We start from the raw sequence: 19,475 nt of genomic DNA, 5'->3' as shown, positions 1-19,475 counted from the left end.
GAACTTTGGGTTTGTAAAGTTTGTAATAATTTTTTTCATCTGAAAAACAACAAGATGTAAATTAAAATTTCCGATGTGCTTAGTTAATTTCATTTTTTTTTTTTTTTTGAACGTTTTTTTTTTATTTCGAAAGCTTTGGTTTATGTAACTTGAATAAGAAAACATATTTCGTCACCCGCCAGTTCTATTCGATTTCCATAATCCCAGGCTACAATGATTTATAATGCTGAACTCTATGTAAACTAAAATCATTTTGGATTTTATTTCAATAAAGAATTGGAATAATATAAACAAAAAAGTTTCAAAATTATATTGTTTATAAAAACCCACTTTAACTCAGAAAAAATTCTTTTCCCTGTTGTTTATATGGTGAGGCATTTTCCCACTAACACGCCATACGCGCTTTTACATTCTAAAATTTCTTTCAATGTATATTAACGTTCAAATTACAAGAGTTGATCCAAAAGTAATGTCAAAACTTTGATGAGATTGCTATAAATCGACGCAAAGCAACAAAATTATAAATGTACATGATGGAAACTTTATTTATTTTAAATCAGGCCTGAAAAATCCAAAAGAAAACTATGTATACTTTCCAAGATATCGGAATTAAAAAAGAATGTGCGTTTATGGTAATCGCCGTAACTAAATATAACGCCATATAGCGGATACGCACTGTCATTCTTTTAAGCGTTTCCCCTTCGTTTCTTAAAAAGAAATATTTGTGATTCGCGAACACTTTCACCGATTCAACTTTCATTAAGATTTCTTGGTATCATTATACACTCACTCTTTTCATAATTAAGGCCTCTGTCAAAATCTTTTGAACAGTGGCATAAAACAAACTTAAAAATTCACATGTCAGTCTATACGTCTGTCTTTTTTGTGAACGTCAGACTCCATTGAACGTTTTCGTCCGATCTCCTATCTTTCCCTCTTCTTGTCCTCTGCTGATCATTCAGTGACCAATCACCCGCCCAAAATAGCTGAAACCATCTATTAAGATGTCTCTTATTTACATTCTTTATTCTGTAGTCTGATTAATTAACATTACTGTCGCTAGTGATGATGCCCATATTTTGAAGAAAAAATGCATGACAACTCGTCAAACCGTTTTTATCCATTCAACAATCCCTTTGTTCAATTTAACAGAGTAAAACAACAATGTTTATGATCACAAATATTAATGTCGCCATTTAATTTTCAATTTAAAAATATAAAATGACGAGAATTGTGTCTTTTATAAAAAGTTGAGAGATTAGGTGCTTTTTAAAAATCTTTTTAATCTGTTTGTCTTTTTCATTCTAAGAAAAAATACATTTTTAAACGCGACGTTCCGTTGTGAAGCGGCGACTCCTCTATGCTCTATGTTTTAAACATATATAAAATAAATTCAAATGAACAGTATTAAATTAAAATTTCAATGTTAATAAAATTTACATTTGTACATCTTTTGGTATTTGATAATATGACGTCAAATATAAAAGATATGGACACTGTGACATTACTTTTGGATCAACCCTTGAACCTTTTCAATTATTTTTAGGCATATAAATGACCGTAAGTGGGCATTGAAGTTATCAAAAATGTTACTGTAGATCACTTAATTTTCGCGACACCTTATTTTCGCGAGATAGTCATCGACTCTTTATTAGCGAGATAAAATTTTCACGAATTGTGGTCAGTGGTTTATATAATCTTGAGGAATTCTATTATTCGCGAGAATGAAATTTTCGCGAGCATACTGTCTCGCGTAATTGCGCGAAAATTAAGTTCTCGCGAATAAAAAGTGATTTACAGTATTTACTTACATGAGAATTACAAGAAATACATGTTTTTACAAATCAGTACTTTGAACGTTAGGAATATGACACAATTTTTATCAATCATAAAATGGTAGGTGAAGTCACAAAATGCTGCGCAGAAAATAACGTTAATTTTTCTTCCGCATCAAAAAGTTCCTTGACAGAGTGCATAGTTTAATGGATAAATAAATACTCAGTAACTGATCTCTATTTTTTTCTTTATTTTGCTATACTAGTTGTCATGGGTTATATAATAAATTCATCATTATAAAAGTAAATTGATCCGAAGATCACGTCTCGTTGATAGGCATTTTTGGCATGCCAAATTCACATACCATGAAGCGCATTGAAGTGGTAAAATTTCCCGTATGAATGAAAGGTTTTGAGCTATCTTTAGAACGTTGATTGTCCTACAATGACACGCTATTTTTTTTAAAAAAGGAAACATTGGTCAAATGATTCATTCGAATACCTGTAGAACAGGTATTCCATAAATATAAAATCCAATCAAATTGACGGTCTAGATAAACACAGAGTAAGCACGTGTTCGACCAATTCATGTGTTATGGTAACTCTAATAAACATGATAAATTCATAATAATGTACAATTTCGTTGCAATCCGTGTTTTACAGAAGCTGGAACTCTCTAAATCTCTTATAACTTTAAAAATCTCTATTTCATTGAAACTCCTGTTGCTTGTCGCAAAGAGTGGGGTGTCCTAAAACATTATGACGAATATTTCTTGTTTGTTTCTAATGAAATGGGCGTGCCCTTCTGTAATAATTGACTTTCAAAACATGACTCAGAACGTTTCATCCAAACGAAAAATTTTACCACTTCAATGCGCTTCATTGTAAATGAGCTAAACATACTTTCACAGTCGATAAACTAGGTTTATCGGTTGTAAACTACATTTTACGGACTGTAATCTATACTTAACAACGTTAATCTATATTTATTATTTTTAAACCATAGTTAACGCGATCATCTACGATTCAGAACCGTAAATTATACTGAACACTGTAAGCAATCATATGCGATTGCAAAACATATTAGATTATCTGATAAATATAGTTTCTGGATTTGTAAACTATGGTTTAAAATTCTTAACTATAGTTAAAGATCTGTTAAATGTAGTTTCACGATTTGTGAAACTATGATTAACAACTCTTAACTATAGTTCACAATTGTAAATTATAGTTTACAGACGTTAATTTAGGTTTATCAACAAAATCTATTGTTAACGTTTTATTACAGACAGGTAAACTTAGATTAGCATTCGTAAACTATAGTTAACATCCGTCAAATATAGTTTTATAGATAAAAATTATAGATAACAAATTGTTGAATTAGTTCAAGGTGTGTAAAGTATAGTTCACAAGCGAAAAACCTAGTTTATCAACTGCGAAACTATCTTAAGCTCATTTTTGTGAATTCTGCATAATATTTAATATAAGATTGTGTGTTTTTTTCTAAAGCAAGACAAGAAAAGTAAAATGATCTAGACATTATCAGTCTTGTAAACTTTACAGTGTTATAGAACTACGAAGGTAAAAAAGTTATGTATACCAAGAAAATGCGTATTTTGATACAGTAAACCAATTAATCGGTCAGAAAGTCTAATAATCATGTATTCAATTGTCATCCCTAATATAAAATATTATAAAAATATCCTCTTTTACCAATTGTTATAACTCATATATTGCCTTACTTCAAACAAATTATCTGTTGTATTTTTCTTTTGAAATGAAACTTCATTATTTTGTTATGTACGCTTAGTTGCCAATATTGATAGTATTGATTATTTCACTTACAGAAGACAGAATAAGGGACGTTCCAAAAACAGATATAATCAATGGAGCGAATTTTAGTACTTATGACAGGGATAACGACCAGCACAACACGTTTAGTTGTGCTGTTGAACACCAGGGAGGATGGTGGTATAATAGGTGCCATGATGTGTACCTTAATGGTCCGTATGGCTCTGCTGAGTGGCCTCAACCTTGGTTTCCCCTCTTATCTGATGGATCTAACATAACCAATACAAGAATGATGATCAGGAATAAAAAAATGTCATATTATAAAGTTTGTTAGCAAGGATTCCCTCTATAGAATTGTTTATGCACGCGATTTATTCTTAATTGATGTGAATCTTCCAGAATGTTAAAAATTCAAATTTACAACTGTTGTTGAGGCATATTTCTTTTCTGTATTATATTTCTATGTTTAAAATGTTTTGCCTAAGACATTTCGTTGCACAAGTAAGTACTGGTGAGAGGGCATAGCTACGTAAGTAAACCATTTTCTGAAAAAAAGAATAGAAAACAAGTAGATTCACTTATGAAAAATTATGGGAAACAACATTCTGTGGCCTTCAAGAGCATGTTTGATTTTATTTTTGAAACCCTTCCTAATGGTCATGTCACTTTTTGATTGTTGGCTTCAACATTTGTAATTGCATTTTTCCCCGATAACGAATTTAGCTAAAAATGGATTCTATCATTCATGTTCTGTGCATTGATCTTACATTTGTTATCTCAAATTCTTTTTTTCACCATGATAAGTTTGGACACTGTTTAATAAATGTCTAATATACTTCTCAACAAATATATGTAAAAATGGACAAGCCTAATAGATCTTCTTTGATATTGAATTCTTGTGTTTACTTTCTTCAAACAATAATCAAGGGTAAAAGAGAAATATGCTGTAGTTAAAATACAAAATATATTAAGATACTATTGGAATTGACCTTGAAATTGGTTAATACTTTAATATATTTGTGTCTACAAATTCATTTAATATCTATCACCCCTACTTATATTTTCTGAAGGTTTTATTTTTCGATGTTCTGCAAATTATAAAATCAGAGGAGTTCAAAGTAACACTGGCAGAAGCTCTGGTGCGATTTTGCGAAATTACAGTGAGAAAAGGTAAAATTATTCACGGAAATACGGCTAGGAAGTAACTTGCTCGTGGAAACATGGTAAACAAAATAATGTTGCGTTTTCATCACCCTATAATATCTGTAGAAATGTACTTCAATTTCTCATAAAGTCATACAAACTTTAACTACTGGTCTTTACAAAATTATTTATGCAGTCATGGATTAAATTTCGTTATGGAAAAACAAACTTGCATTGGAATCGGGATTTTTGTTATTGGCGTCAAAATGGAAATGTAAAATTTGCGTCAAAATATTAATACTTTCAAAACAGACATTTCTCTTTAATTTGCAGGAATGATCAACATTTAATATACGAGGGTTGCCCGGTAAAATTGTGGACAAAGTGCGTTTGTCTCGAAAAATAATGGACGCACTTAGAAGAATTTTTCAGAAAATATCTAAATGCATCATAATTTTTTTTTGATAAAATGTTGACAAAAATAAAAATTTAATAATACTTGAATGTGCACAGGGTAGGGTCCGACGGAGCATGGTAAAAAAAACAAACAAGGTTTAATCAGGGAATACACAGGTATTGGTTCGAAATAAAGAATTTAAATACATAAGATTGGGGTAAAAAAATTTCCTAATTTGATTCCACAATCCATTTTGTCGACTTTCTAAAAACTTCAATGCATTTGGTTAATTTTTGGCAGTTTCCTGGAAAAATGGTTAACACAACACACAAAAAATGGCGACGTTTGATGCCGTAACGGTGCACCGGAGAGCAGTTCAGTGTGATTGAAATGCTGTAATGACACCTTAAGAGACTTAAATAAATACAGAAGAAAAAAAATTGAAAAATAATACCAGATCGTTAGCGTACAAATAAAATTTGAGTTTTCTTAGCTAAGTCTTTTTGATCGAGTCCCTGGGTAGTACAAAACATAGGACAAACTGCTATTTGTAAGAGCAAAAGACGCTGTCACTGTCGACCGTTGATATAAGATTGTTTATTAGTAGATTGATGGTGAGAATATGTCTGTAACTTACTATTTAATCTCCAGAAGATCACATATGTGTGTTAGATAAGTTACAAAACTTTTTATGGGGACTCACATATGTGCATCAGTAAAATTCCTAAATTTAAGTGGGACTTATCCAACTTAGAAGCAAAGATGTAGAACGTGACGCTGTTTTAGACACTTTGACGTTATCATCCGTGCGCCGTAAGGCGATACAATTCATCACATAAAATCTCATCATTTGTTTATTTATCCATATATCTATTTGAAATTTGCTATACTAGTAAAATGTTTACTAAAGAGTCTTGAAAATTTCACAACGCGTAGATAATTAATTTTTGCACTAGACAACTTTAGTTCTTGACTTCAAAATTAGGATTTGGGAGCCTTTAGGATAAAATAAATGCCCTTTCTGCAGATTATGTTTCAGAAAGGATGGGTTTTATTATTTTTTTTTTTTTTACATTTCTTTCCTATCCTAAAAAAAGACTCAAATTTGAATTACAAATATACCTTGATCTTTGGCCTCGCAGATTGACGGATTTTAAAAATTTACCAAAATTTCAACTTGATCATAACTCCGGGTTTCCCCCGGGCTCTCCATGAGTAAAAATATTTTTGAACCTTTGACCTTAGAGTATGACCATGCAACGTTTAAATTCAAACGTTGGAAAAAAACTAGTAAACAATTACTTCCAGTACATAAGTTTCCTAATTCAAAAGACATTTCTTGTGATAATACCTTTCTTTTTGGTATTAACAATGATTCTGATCTTGACCTTGGACCTTTATATTCTTTTAAACAACTTTAACCTGTGCAAATAGCTTGTGGAAGGCATTTTATACTTTACATATGTTTGTCTTATAACAAAGCCTTCCCCTGGGCACTATAATGTGACCCTTTGGCCTTGAAGATTGACCCCCTTTTAGAAAACTTTAACCTTGCCCACACCTTTTGATTGGTTGGTGGGCTTTTATATTTCACAGGTATACCGTAAATGTATTACATTTGACGTGTACGATATTTAGCAGAAATTCAATTTTCAACAAGTGTAAATTTAATTTAGCGATGGATTTAAATTAGCAGATTCAGCTTTCCGCTAAAATCGCTAAATAGAATACACCGCTAAATGTAATACGTTTACAGTATTCAATGAGACAAGATCTTATTATCTTCCATAATTTCAAATGTGACCATGCTGAGTTCAAATGGAGTTTAAACTAATGGCGAATCAATACCAGCAAAAAAAATGGAGGTGGAAAAAAGTCCCACTTTTCCACTAAATACTCTTAAAAGGGCATAGACACCGTTTCAGCAAAAACAATTTCTATTTTTATATGTTTACAAATACTTAACTAAGGTATTTCTACACATAAAAAAATTTGAACTTTAGTTTTCAAGATACAAGACAAATTTACATCTCCAATCCTTTGTTATGTAAACAAGGCCTCTGTCATGTTTTTGTTCACATAGCTTAAATATATAAATATATGTTTGCTCAAAGCAGAATTTTCTACAAAGAAGTCAACTATAAATACGATAAGACAGTTTGTAGTGATTCACTGACTTTTGTTTTGGTGAAAATATATTTCATATATTAAAAAAAACAAGACACGAGATTTGTTTACATCATGAAGTATTTTAAGTTATGTATCTCCTTCGTAAATCAACAAGTGATGTTCATATTTTTTCTGATCATTAGAATTACCTTATTAAGGAATTGCAAACATTAAAATTAGTTTTGAAAATTTCAGTTGAAACTCTATGCATGTCCCTTTAAATGACAATTTTAAAAACAAATTATCAATCAAATAAATCAATCAATACATATACTAGTAAGTAATTTGAAAAAATAAATGTCTCAAATGTGTTAAAGATGCCAGTGATAAAAAGATAATTTTAGAAACAAAAATTCCCGTGAACTTTGAAAACTGATTAAATGAAAAATTAAGGAATATAGTATAACTACAGAGAGTTTAGATCAATGGTATATTGGATTATTAAAAATACTATTGATGTTGCTTTAAAAAACATTTTAATCGGTTTTTAAACGGAAAGTCATTATAATCATTGAGACTCTGCAATCTTACATAAGATACTAGTATCAAATTTCTACCCGGAAAATTTACTTAGTTATATATTCATATTTTTTTGCTCTGAAAGCAAGAAACTTTCGAAAGTCGTGCGAATTTGACAAACAAGTAGCACAATACTACTGAACATGAAACTTCGAGATACAAGAATAGGCATTTCATTCTAACGTCATTTCTATACACGCAGCAAAGTTAAGGTTACAGTAAGGAGGCGGGGCCTAATTTGTACAGGAAATGTTTACTATGACGTCACACATAATATAAGGTCTTCAAAATACCACAAAATGAAATTATTAGCTATTTCAAACAGCTGGATAGCTGTATACAACATACAAACTTACTATTACGTGCTGTTTTGTCGTTTGTTAAATCTCACACAACAGTATATAAACGATGCATCGATCGCAATGCACTTGTCAATGTGACGTCATCTAGCAAAAATGACGCAGTTTGTACACAGTGAGAGGCTGATCAAGTCACATTTTGTACAATGAAAAATGTCTTTTGTTCTCTAATAAAATACTATTTGCAGTAAAATAAAAAGCCGTTAACTTGGATGCGATGTCTATTTTAGTATTTTATTTATAAACTGTACGTGCATTCTCCAGACAAGCGATACTGTCGTGTGTTTGTATGCAGATTCATCGAAAAAGCAATGGAAGGGCCCTTATTGCAAGGGCATACCCTCATTGTATCTTGTCAAAATTTTACATATAAACTCAAGAAGCATTAAGATATTTGAAAAGTGCTGCGAACCTCTTGAAATCTTGCAAATAAATTAATTATAGCTATATTTAATGTAGTTGACCACCAAAATATTCAACCTACCGTCCAATAAATTAAATTTTACCAATTAAAAAAGGGAATCTATATAGGTTCGCAGCACTTTTCACAAACTACATATAGTGTTGAAAAGGATTATAAAATAAACTAAGATTTTTAACTTGGTTATACCCTTGCAATATTGAAATTTATAGATGACCTCTAAACTGCAAGTATAATTGCCAAAGTCATGTGACGTCGACATCACATGACAAGTCTAAATAAAAATCTAAATGTCCCCAAATTGTAGATTTAAACCATATAGATCTAACATTTTTTTTTTATATAAGTGAATTCTTAAAAAGAATCGCCCATCCTAATAAAGTATATATTTTTTATCTTAAAAAATCGCCGATATTTCCATTTGTAACCTTAACTGTGCTGCGCAATATTTAATCAGAAATTCAGTAAGGTACCTCAGTCTGAAAGTGGGTTGTGAAGGGATATACTCTAATGACAGGCCTGCTTTCAACCTGATATTTCTCACCTGAGCATTTTTCTGATTACTGTCATGCGCAAGTAAGAACTGACTACTGACTACCTTGTGGAGGTATTTGTTGATTTTTTTATTTAAACAGGACCAATGACTAAGGGTACAAGTTGCAATCTCTTGTCAAATATTTTTGTTTAATGTTTGAAATAAAATTACTTTCGCATTGATTCTTATATATTTTTGTGAAAATTTGACCACAAAAATACATTTACTCTCTTTTGAGATGTTTAGAGTTGTTAATTTTTCTCTAGCAGTAAACGTATGTACTCGATTTAAAGTGTGAATTATTATGACCTATATGCAATATGCTATTTATCACAAAAAGAGAACATTTTTTCATCATTCATCATTTACTGATAAGGATTTGATGAGTTATGTGTTGAATTTTTTAGATAAAAAGTTTGATTTGTTCAGGGTTAGCGCATTAATATTTTTTGTAAAAACCAGCTTGTTGGAAGTGTGGATTTCAAAATCGTGATGGAGAGGAATAGACATTTATTGGGGTATTTTGTATGTAAGTAGGCTTCTATTTATATTTTTTTCTTTTCTTAAATAATCTTTTTCCCCACTAAATGTATCTATTTACTCTGAACATTTGTACATTAAAAGTTTTTTTATTGTTATATCAATGTGTCTTTTGTAAACATATAGATTAATTGTATTCAGCTTAATTTGAGTTATCTTATGTATAGACAATTAAAAACTAAAAAGAGTTCGATCTATAAATTTAAATTCATTGCTGAATTTAAAGAAAATGTACCATTTGTAATTGTAAAAAATTCGGTGATAAATTTTATTTTGAAATTTTGAATTGAAAGGTTATTATTTCCATTTCCATTTTTTTCTCTCTGTCAACTCTTTGAACGTCAGTGGAGTTGATATCTTGATAATTCTACCGGAGTGTAAAGGCAGGTCGGTAGGTCAGGAGCTAGGGAGGCCTAATATGCATGCATATCTAGTGCGCATCTGTCTCTGTATCTGACGCTAAGGATGCCAAATATGCATTAAATCTCGTGCGGCTGCCTTGGTGTTTGACTTTATTGGGCGAGGACTATTAAAATTGGCATGGAAGTCCTCGAGTAATTTAAATCTATATCTACATTTTAAAAATCTAAATCTACAATTTTATTTTACTATGAAATGGAAATATAAGGAATCGCTGTCTAGTTAGCATAGTATGCCAGGGACATCAACGACAATGGGAAACAAGTAGACACACCTCTTCTAGTGTTTTTGTGATTTAAATTCAAAACACGTGGTTTAGGTTGACCTATTCAAAGGTTATAGGATACAACTGGTTTTATTTAAGAAAATTGGCAGTAAGCAGGAAATTGCTATGGTCTGTTTCTTTTGAAATCGTGTCAGGTGAAAATGTGTTTCAAGACGTTTCTGAAAGACTTTCATGATTTTCAACAGAAAAGGGTGGCTAAAGGGGAAGGGGTTAAAGTAAGAATATATCATCATAATGTACGGCAAAAATTATAGCTCACTAGCGACTGATACGCTGGAAAAAAAGTGTTCTATCATCTACACTGACAAGCCTTTGTTTGCCTTATACGGCTAATGTTATTACAGCTGTAATGCGCACAGACGATCTTACATGTAACGAGCAACTGACCAATCGTTGAATGAATAGCAACGTTTACGCCAAATATATATTTATATTTTAATTCGAACACTTGGTTCAGGTTAATCTATGATCATATCAATGAAGTGCAAAATAAAATAAATGTTCTTATGAACAAAATACAAAGATAAGAATCTATGATAGATGTTACGTTTTTTTTAATTTGATGTTAACTAAAAAAATGTTTAATAAAATGTAGCTTGTGTCAAGTTGAGGGTAGCAGTGCTTCAAGAATAAGGAAAGCGAAAAGCATCTCCTACGCATTTAAATGACAAAACTTTTTCATAACTATACTCGTAATCACGTGTTTTGGCCAGGGAATCTACCTGACGATTGTATTTACCGATAGAACAACAAAGGAATGAATACAGACTCAAATCACTTTGCAGTATGACTTTGAGAAACCTAGACTTCTTTCGTTTATCTAACAAAGGAATTGTTTATAATTGTGAGTATGAAATAAATAGAATTATGAAAATGTTTCTCAGATATACGAAACAGATGGAAAAATGGTCTTTGTCCCTTTCCGATCTCCATTCCATTTTCCTTTTTCAAGCATAAAATTCCTGTAGTATTCGTAGTAACCCATAATGCAATTCACATTCAGCTGATTTGTCAGTTAAAACCATGTTGTTGCCTCATTGTTAATTTGACGCCAAAAAATATAGTTCCAGTTCCCATGCAAAATATTTATCCCAAAAAGAAATGTTAATTTATGACTGCAGAAAATTGTATCATAGAGAAAACTTTTTAAGTTTGAATGAATTCAAGAGAGATCGATTTTTAAAAGTAAATTTCTACAGATATCATAGGCTGATGAAAACTTAAACGTAAAGTAACTATTCTGTTTACTGTGTCTCTACGTGCTAGTCACTTCCTAGCCACATTTCCGTGAATGATTCACCCTATCTCTCTGTAGTCTTGCTAACTCTCGCCAGAGCGACTGCCAGAGCTACTCTGAACTCATCAGGTTTTTTTATAATTAGCAGTACACCAAAAAATGAAAGGTTCCGTACACATTAGTAGGGGTGTAAGATTATGTATCGGTCGAACACGAGTTTACTCGGTGTTTATTAAGACCATCTAATTGATTGGCTATTACATTTATGGAATACCATTCATACAGGTATTAAAATAAAACCATTTGACCGATTTTTTTGTAGAGTAGGTATCGGATCGGAAACCCTTGGCTAGCGAAGATGACTATTAATATGCAAGGTATTTTTGTTATAAAAAGCACTATTTTAAGGAACATTGAATTTAATACAGCTGAATTAAATTTGGTTAGTATTGGTTTAATTTTTTTAATAAACATTGCTTCTTTTGGGACACATAAAACTAACAAACAAATTTAAAGTTTTTTCTTGTTGATACTAGTACCGTATAGCGGGTAATTTTAGCTGGATGCTAATTTTAGCTTATTTTGGCGTTTTGATTGAAGGCCGCTAAAATTTTAATCGCTAAAATAGTCAGTTCTCTTCCTAGTGTTTATCTGCAAAGAGCAGAGACTCTGGGTCCGCGAAAATAAATTACGCCAAAATTATTTACCTACCTTTGAAGAGGCAAAACGCCAAATTTAACACCCGCCAAGAAAACCCGCTATACGGTATTTTGTCAAACTAAATTTTTAAAAAATCCCACGCCTATTTGAGATTTCGGACACAGCTAAAAATTAGAATTTATATCACTACAAATTCATTTCAAAAGAGCAATATATGATAAGTGTCTTAAATCGCCCCTTAAAATAAATATTTTAAAATAAGGTATGGTTTCAATACAAATCTTGTCCTGTGATCTTCTTAAAATTGAAATGGTTGATTGATTGATTGATTTATTGTATATTGTTTAACGTCCTTCTCTAGAATTTTTCACTCATATGGAGACATCACCGTATGCCGGTGAAGGGCTTCAAATTTAGACCTATACTCGGCACTCAGGGCCATTGAGCAGTGTGGGTTCTTATCGTGCAAGCGCCTACCGTGACATGGCCCTCCGTTTTTAAGGTCATATCCGAAAGAACCGTGACTTTCACTTCTGGTGCCGATCGCGAGCGCTTGGCGAAGGAACGGTCACTACCTGTTTTTACGTCTTAGGTTTGACGCGGCGCCGCGAACGAGAATCGAACCCGGACCTCCCGATCATGAAGTGAACGCTCTGCCACTAGGCTACCGTGAACGGAAAAAATGAACTGGAAATAAAAGATGAAAACTCATACTTTCTGAGTCATTGAAAATTCCATGCAGAAAATTCATACACACTATTTTTCTTACATACATTTATACATGTAAATGCTATTTGTAACGTCATAAACATTTGCACTTTTTTCGTCTTTTCTTAAAAAGTTGCAGAAGACACAAATTTTCAATAGAATTTTCTTTCAGATAAAAGGCATCGCACACAAAGATTTTGAAATATGTGTTTTTTGATTGAATTTTGCACATCATATCCAAAAAAAGTGAGCGACGGCTGTGGACACTATTTTCTGAAGGAAAGTTACCCTTAAAATGAGTCATTTTGAGGCTTTTTCTGCTTAAAGTAAAGAAATGTAACAAATTAATGACGTCATATTGCCAGAATGGTACTCCTTTATGTCATTGTCTTTTCTGATCTATCACAGTCAGAAACTCGACAAATATTTAAGACAGTTTCAAATCTTTTTAGAAACATTTAATTTTTAGGACATGATTAAAGCTAAAACCATACCTTGAAAATTTTTAATTTTACTTTATATAAAGCTTTAATTTACACAGCTATGCATGTGGTTTTTTATTGGTAATTTTCAATTTAATTAAAATGCAATTTATTTAGATATATGACAGCATTGATTTCCCGTTTTCCCGCCATTTTAGCATATTTTGTATAAATCTCTTGATTATTTTCAAGTAGTTTTACTTCCAAAAATATTAAGCGCTAACTTGAACAAACCTAATATTTTTACCAGAGATGTATCAAAACAATTACGGACAATTTTGTTTGCATGCTCCGAGCTGCAATCTATGTTTTCCATAAAAAAAACCTTTAAGAGAAGGCAAATTTAATCTTAAATTGGTTGAATTGCAAAAATACATTCATTTCTGACGTCATTTATAGCCTGTGAGTGCAAATAAATGTAAAATATTTCAAATATATTTTCTTCTAGAAAATAAAAATCAATAATACATATAAGAATACTATTCTAGATATTGACTTTAAGGGTGTCAAAATGTACTCATTATATATAGTTCTTTGTAAAGATTGTACAAAAATGCAATGACAAAATTTACTCAGTAGTGTAAACCTGTGTTCAATTTTAAAACTCCTAGTCGTCCATTTTCCTTGTCACTTCTGTATGGCATTTAATTAAATTTATAATGGCGGGTAAAAATCAATAAGAAAGTTAAGCAACTAAGGGCCTTATAATTGACCCCCCCTCCCTAAAAAAAAGAAATAGATACTAAGAAAAAATTGTTTTCATATGCTATCCAATTTTTAATGAACTTATGAAAATTTCTACGACGCAGTTTTTTCCAGTGCACTTAATTTTGCCGATAAACAAAGCGGAAGATCATCTACAATTTAACAGGATAACCCAAGGTTTACTCAGTCGAGTGTATCCAACACATTTCGGAGGTATTTTTTTTAACAACAACCAGATATTTGGGAAATTCCAAAAATTAAATACTACTTCAGCCGTCTCCGATTACGGTACTGTAACATTGAAATTAAATCAATTTTTATTCCGTTTTACAATCTCAGAGTAGAAGTTTGGGTAGATTTTATATATTCCACAACAACTTCACCAGGACCTTTATGACCTGTATTTTTTAAGTGTCTTTTTTCTACATAGAACTATAATTACATATCAAAAAAGGCTATGACAAAATCCCCTAGACTGTTTTTATCTCTAATGGAGTGTTTCTATCTCTGATACTATTTGCACGAACTTTTGGGGAATCTTTATCAAAAAAAGGTCGTCTGTCCTTCCCCAAGATAGGATGAACATGTGGTTCAATTGCCCCCAGGTATTGGCTTTTTGTGTACTTTATGTCATGTTACTTGTGTCGCAATAATGTCAAAAATTAAGGATCTCTGTGAGAAGAATAAAAAGCTTTGACATGCTCCCTTTTTCTGAATTTAAGAAATTCTATATATTTATTGTTTGAGAACCAACATTATGTATTGTGTTTATGACATTGACATGCCATATCACAGTATGTTTTTTTTAATGAAAAGTAACTTCTGACCTATGTATAGTAGAGACCAGATATTTGAACATACCTTTTGTGTAATAAAAGCAAGGTACGGAGGTTAAATATCAAATACAGTGACGTAATCGACTGATTCTTTGAATTGATGGCATTGGATTTTTTCCTCATCTTGACATTTTTAATTTGGATACAATTTAAACTATTCTGGAGTGTTTTTTTTTTTTTTGTTTTTTTTTTTTTTTTTGTTTTTTGTTAAAAAAGAGTTCGACATTTTTTGCTGAGACGACTGAAAGTATGGCATATTATTTACATTGGAATTTTTCATTTCCTCCACTATCATGTATATTATATTTTGATGAAAAGTTTACCTTATCTATTGCGTACCTTAACAAAGGTTTATCTAAGAACTAAAAAATCAATCGTTTATCGATTTTTCAGGAAACAAATTGAATTATTTACCTTTCTCTCTTTTGAAAGACCAGCATCATTCTCTAATAAAAATAAACCTAGACTATAACAAATTTTATAACATTCCTGACACCTTCGAATATATGCAGAATTTGAAATATCTGTACTTGCGATACAATTTGATATCTGGGTTCCCTAATAATGATCAAAATATTATTACATTGTAGTACAATATCAATTTACATAGAAGGAAATCCGATCTCCTGTACCTGTTCAGCTATTCAGACTTTGAGTTAAATGAGAAGTCAATATAATGTATTTTTTGATATTGATGAAACGTTATGCACAGGAAGTCCATTACCTATCCACAACTTATTTTATAATGAACAAATCTGGAGAAAAAGAATAAAGAATGCCAAACTAAACAATGACTTATTTTCTCTGTGGTGTTGATTTTGATTACTATGTCTGTAAATCTGATAGTGGCTGCTTTACGAAGATACCGTATACATGTAGAATATCTTATACTGTGTCTTACAAACAGATGGATAGGTGTGCATTTACAAAACAAAGAAAATAACGACATTTATGATGTTATTGTGTCTTATTCTGAAGAAGACTCTCTGTGGATTTTTCATACTTGTATCAAAAATTTGAAAGTTTGAACATCAAGGCGTGGCTCAAGGATAAAGATTCAACTCCAGGAAAATGGGAAGCAGAAGAGATAGTTAAATGTATGAATGAAAGTAGAAAAGTTTTGTTTGTGATCACTGAATGTTTTCTGGAGAGTTGTTGGGCCTCATACGCCGTCCAGATGGCGGTTAATCACGCCTTCTATAACCAGCAGGGTCTTTCGGATGAGACCTTAAAAACGGAGGCCCCGTGTCAGCGGCAGGCGTTGGCACGATAAAGATCCCTCACTGCTCAATGGACTTGAGTGCCGAGTAAAGGTCAAAATTTGAAGCCCTTCAGCGGCATACGATGACGTCTCCATATGAGTGAAAAATTCTCGAGAGGGACGTTAAACAATATACAATCAATTAATCCATAACCAGAGTTCCATTGTTGTCATCATCAAAGACGATATACCATTAGAGAGACTCCCTAACGATATAAAAATATATGGTGGTGCATTAAATATTTAAGGTGGTCTACAGAAGATGAAAATAATGATTCAATAATGGTTAAGTTATCAAGTTTGCTAAAACCTGTTGCTGCATAAATACCAATCGGCGATTGAAATGATGAAGTTGTAGATATATTAATTAAGGAATGTACATACTATAGTATATAACTTTTTTTTATTCTATGTAAGAGTTTGTTAACAAAATGAAATTAATAGACATGAACTGTGTCATACAAAATACATGATATGTACAAGTAAATATATATATTTGTGATGTTGAATTGTGAGGATTGCTTTTCGTTAATTTTCGGTTATTTTTCTCCTATGACTTCGTAAAAATATTGTACTCTTGAGGTGTAGAAAAAATACTTTGTGAATCCATAAATTTTAGTATATGACCAAACCGTAAATGGTATGATGGCAGCAGTTTTTACGTTTTATATCAATGTCACTTCAAATAGTTCAAGTGTTTGAATCTGACTCTGACTTTAATTTGATTCCTAAAGTATTTTGAAAATATTTGTAAGATAAACATGAAGTTTTCAAATACTTAAAATCAGATGTTTTCGATTACGAATTTATAATTATTCATCAGGGCTATCAATAATGATAAAGTGGTTTACATATACAGTATCCTATGTTATGTTGGCAGTAAGTAAAAAAACGGTACCTAGATACATGTTTATAAATGGCTGTATATTGTACATGCATATATACATTTGCATTTAGAAAAGAATGAAAGATATATTAATTTATAGTAGATCTTATAAACATAAGGTAATTATATATTTTAAAATAATCAGTTTACATTTATTTGAAATAAAACTTAGGTTTATACGATTGTAATACATATGCTGATAATGAAAATTAACTCTGAGTTTTGTGTTTAATGAGTATGAATTGTATGAAAAAAAAATTGCAGCAAAAAAAGAAGAAATAATGAAGATTCTGAACTTTGAAATTTATTTTTTCATTATTTTTAAATACAATTATTGTTAAAAAGTAAGATAAATTTAAAACAAATATTCGTAATCTTCAAATTCATTTATGGTTTTGCGTAGCTTCATTAACTCGCGGTATTATATTAGATCTTAGTTACTCAATTATTTTTCCACTGAATTGACGACGGATTTTCCCGTTATTTCCAAATAATGACAAGGAGCACACGGCGGGTGTAACCGGTCGGCAGAGAGTGCTCACTCCTCCATTGCACCTGATCCCATCCCTGATGACTTGGAGGTTCTTGTTTGCTCTGCTCCTTATTTTGTATTGTTTTATGGACTTTGATATTGAATACTGTAGTGGAATGTCCCAGGGTTTTTTTTAATGAAACAATGAAGCAAGTTTTAAGACTGTAGTAAATTTAGGGGGAAAGCTCCTTGATATTAATATAATTTCTTAAACAATAGGTGAAAATATGAGTAAGCATAACATATTTCAAGAAACGCCCGTCTAAGATCTGACAAAAAATCTGTTATTAAAGACATCAAGTTTGAACAATTAATAACGCTTGTAGTAATTCTCCTTCTAAAGATCAAACAAAATAGTTAAATTTTAAATATAGATTTAGAACAGCTAAAATTATATAAAAATACCAAAATTATTAAAAGTACATCTAAAGAACTGAAAAAATTGTTTAATCAAATTTGCACACACTCATACAAATATCAATTTACTTGACAAACATCTTTTTTAATCCCAAGTAAATGAAAAATAGATAAATGAACCATAAAGGCGGAAGAAAAATTATATTTAAAATGCTTTTAGTTAACCCAATAGAATCTTTACATTAGGCTAAAAGTCAATCTTTTGAGTAAACAATAAAGTTGTTAATGGTCACGTGGTAATGTGGGAAGCAGAAGCCTCCCTGATTTGTTATATCTTTTTATTAAGTTACAATTGCAAATACTTCCCTTACACAACGCTGTTCGAGCAGTAAGTTTCTAACAAACAACTCTAATAAAAGTATCAAATAAAATAATTTTGCTGAAAAGAGAATATAATCCCTACCCCACTCACTTAAAAAACTAAGCATTATTTACGCATACCCATTTTGTTGAAGGTGTTTTGTTTTCTTTTTTTACTTTCTTTCCTTTTCTTTATCTTTTTATATTTTTTTTGTATTAATAATATAATATCATGGTAGACATCTTTTTTGCTTCCTTGGTAAACGGCTTCAGATATGTGCCGACCCGAAATATTATACCCTGCCCTGTTTTGTTTATATTATGATAAAGTAAACGTAGCTACTGTTGCTATTTTTATTTTTAGAGCTGATATTATATATAGTATTTAGAGACTTACGTCAACCCAAGACTAGAAGTAAACTTGCGACTGTTTTACGTAACGTCAAACGTACGTTTTTTGTGAATGAGCGTGTAACCAAAATCTTACGAAAAAATCCTACGGCCGTCCTACGACTAAGATTAGTCCTAATATTTTGTGAATAGATGTCCAGAAGCCTTGCTGATTTGCTATTTATTATATCTTTAACTGACAATTGCAAACACTTACCTTACACAACGCTGTTAGGGCAATGTGATTCTACATCTTATGTGTTATTTTATAAATACAGCTTCATTAGATCACGATAATTACATTCTTAAGAACTGTACATGGAATTTCATGAAATCGTTGCTTTATTTCGCAAGAAGCACCATGCGCGAAATATAATTACTCACCTTTATTTTGAGGATGTACGTAAATTCTCTTGATTACCCATATATTCATGAATTAGTATTCTTGCGCTAATAATTACATGCGAAACATGAGGAATCTACGGGACTTAACTGCTAAAGTAATTGCATAATAACAGTATAAGTGCGAAAATTGTACAGTGCGTTTAATTTTTTACCGTTGAGGTTGTAGAAAGTAAATCTGTATAAGTGTTTTAAACTTTTAAAAAGCAACATTTTCCTTTGTATCCTGATAAATATATGAAAATAATATGTGAAAATAATAGGTTATTATGAAACATTTTAAAATATGTTTCAAAATATTAAT

The sequence above is a fragment of the Saccostrea cucullata genome, unplaced genomic scaffold (genome assembly GCF_032062105.1).
Source record: "Saccostrea cucullata isolate Sc308-1 unplaced genomic scaffold, CSIRO_AGI_Scuc_v1 ctg3280, whole genome shotgun sequence".
In the NCBI taxonomy this organism is placed as follows: Eukaryota; Metazoa; Mollusca; class Bivalvia; order Ostreida; family Ostreidae; genus Saccostrea; species Saccostrea cuccullata.
This window is presented reverse-complemented; position numbering follows the sequence as displayed.